We start from the raw sequence: 3,350 nt of genomic DNA, 5'->3' as shown, positions 1-3,350 counted from the left end.
AGTATGTCACAGCGTTCGTCACTCGTCCACTTGCTCTGGAAGACGTCCATCACTTGCTCACATCGTGAACACTGTGCTCACGTCGTGAGCTCCGACACAGCCTCAAATTTTGTGTTTCGAACTTCAGAAATTCATATCTTTCGCATATGAGTTACGTTTTTGACGTTCTTTATATCCACGCATAGGTGAGATCATGCTCTACAACTCTCGTTTAGACTCCGTTGGGTAATTTTGACTTTATTTTTGTTATATTATTTTTAGTAGGCCGGGACAGGAAAACTCTGTTACAAAATCATATCTTCTTCATCTGACGTCCGTTTTCGTCTGTCTTTTTACCATTTGACTACTATCGACGAGATCTTCAATTCTCGTTTAGATTGTTTCGTCTAGAAATTACTCGATCTCATATTCGAATTTCGGGCTGCATACTGCTAAGTCGAAACTTCGAAAAATCACAACTTCCTCATACGAAGTAAGATTTAGATGTTCTTTTTATGCACGCTCTCGGTTTAACCTATTCTACAACTTTTGTTTAGATCGTTAAGGCTAAAAATCTCTCTATCGTAAATTCACATTTTACGTCATTCAGTGGCATGTCAGTTCTGTCGCGATACTTCGATAGGTCATAACTTCTTCGTTATAACTCGGATTTCGGCATTCTTTATATATTCGGAAACCTTGTCACGACCACTTCGTCTTCATGTATCGATATCTATTCTATCTAATATTTCATTTTTACGCTTACTTTTATTCTTTATTCAATTGAGCCACATATAATACTCAAATAATACATTCTTATTATTTCAAAATGAGTTACAAAGGTTAACCTAGACTATTACATCAATATTAATGCCTAGCCTACAAACGCGGGCGTTACATCAATACATCAAAAAACTGTATCTACAGAATATACTATTTGTTCTTAATTCTTATTCATCACCGTATGAAACAAATGAAAGGTATTATCTATCTGAAGCTCAATAAGGGTTTTAAGTAAAAGTTTCTCTTCCCTGTTTACAATAAGAGGTATAATTTTCTTTTAAAACCATTGGTCAGTAATTCTCAACTTTTTTTTTATTCATAGTTCTAATTTTTAGAATTAAACTAAACATAGAATGCTAATTTCACTTTGTAACCAAAAATAGCATTATACGTTCATTTTAAATAAAAACAAATATTATGTTACTTTCATTTTTAAGCCAAAAATAAATTGCTGATTTCATATTTAAAGGAAAATATGCATACTAATTTCTTTCTTTAGACAAGAATAACATTCTATTTTTATTTTTAAGCCAAAATTATTTCGCTACTATCATTCTTAATTCAACAATAGCATGCTACTTTTTATTTCAAGACAAACAAGTTTTTGAAGCTTTGCCTTATCCAGTCATTGCTACTGTTACTTCAGTCAATATCAAGTTTTTTTAAACTCATTTGTATGAAGTTGATAACATTACAGAAATGGTTCCTTTGTGATTGGATTTATAACTAAAATTATTTTTGTTATGTTAAGTCTCACAGTTAATCATTATCACCATATTTTGTAACATCCCAAAAATCAGGTATACCTTATGAACCTTTATCTTTGAGCATTTGGCACTTTTGGCCCTCTTAAGGAAATGCATGTTTGGCGAGTACACGGGGCGTACTGGGGTGTACGCTCAGCGTACTTGTCCGCATCTTGATCGGGAAGGGTTGCCAGGTACGCGGGGCGTACCCGGCCCAGAAGAGAAACCCTAAGATGTTGAGCCTCCCTATTTAAGCAACCATAAGGCTATTTTGTTGGCCACCTTTTCCAGAGCGTTACCATTTCAAAACCCTAAATCTCGTTCTTATTGCAAGGGAGTGTCTAGGAGGGCTTTGTATTGTGTTCTTGGCCTTTTGGAGCAAAGAGATAACCTTGGAAGAGGAAGAGTTGGAGCTCAAGCTTTTGGATCCGAGTTAAGCAGTGAAAGGAGCTTCATTTTGAGGTAAAAAGCTTCAAGCTTTGCTTCTTTTCTGTTCATGCTTTGTAGAGAGAAGTTTTAGGGTTTTTGATCCCCAAGTTCATAACTTTATGAGTAGTTGAGCTCTTAGGAGCCGAGATCTATCCCATACTAGCTCATTGAGTGATGTTAAGTGATAAAAATCCAGTCTTGGTTGTTAAAGGTTGTTCATGCATGAGTTATGGACCTTGTAAGGTTAGAAATGGAGTGTTTTGGGTGCTGGTGACTTCCACAGCCATACAAAGGCTTAAAGTCACCAACTTTATGGATTAAGTCACATTGGAGGAGTCAGATCTAGATTTTGGACGCAAGTCTTAACCAATTAAGGCCTAAATGGAAAGGAGGAAAAAGTTGGGAGTTACGCTGGGCGTAATCCCAGTACGCACGGCGTAAGGGGCCGCGTACCCCGATTCTGTGAAGGCTCCGAGTACGCCCAACGTACACGTTTCATACGCGCAGCGTAACCCGGAGGGTTGACTTTTGTTGACTTTTAGGGTTTGGTCAACTTTAGTGTATTTGAGCCAAGTAAGGGGTAAAATGGTCTTTTACCCTCCTGAGAGTGATATGAGAGGGAATGGTCTAGCCTTGGGAAATATGTTGATGACGAGTGTATATTTCATATGATTAGGCGGAGGCTAGATCCTATTTCATAGAGTCCGAGATTTTCGCGTTACCGAGTTACGCGAGGTGAGTCTTCTCACTATACGTTACCTAGAGTGGTATTATGTGTTAACCAGAGGGTCTTATGTGCTATGTATGAGATACATGCTATGAATGAGTTTATGTGTTATGTGATATATGTATGTTATATGATTGTATAGACCGGGCCGGAGGGTCCAACGATACAGACCGAACTGAAGGGTCCAACGATACAGACCGGACCGGAGGGTCCAACGATTCAGACCGGGCCAGAGGGCCCAACGAGCTATGACCTAACCAGATGGTCTAACGAGCTACGGGACTGGAGGGTCCCACTGAGACACATCGACCGAAGGGTCGATCAGTAGCCTCGAGTGGCGTATGTGTTGTATGCGGTATTTTGGGGAACTCACTAAGCATTTATGCTTACAGTTGTTGTGTTATGTGTTTCAGGTACTAGCAAGGACCGTGGAAAGGTGTCGGCGTGACCCGTACACACAGAGAGGAGATTTGAGTTGTGATCTTGGGAAATGTGTTTTATTTGATAACTACTGTGGAATACTTGTTTTGAGAATGTTTTAAATATAAATTTGGTTGATGAAAAATGGAAAATTGGTTTTGAAAATTACATCATTACATATTTTATGTACAATGACCCAGATATAACTGTCTTTGATTTTTGCATGTTATTCCTTCTTGGTAGGATTTTACAATTTTGCCCTTTGT

The sequence above is a fragment of the Lactuca sativa genome, chromosome 3 (genome assembly GCF_002870075.4).
Source record: "Lactuca sativa cultivar Salinas chromosome 3, Lsat_Salinas_v11, whole genome shotgun sequence".
NCBI classification, from domain to species: Eukaryota; Viridiplantae; Streptophyta; class Magnoliopsida; order Asterales; family Asteraceae; genus Lactuca; species Lactuca sativa.
This window is presented reverse-complemented; position numbering follows the sequence as displayed.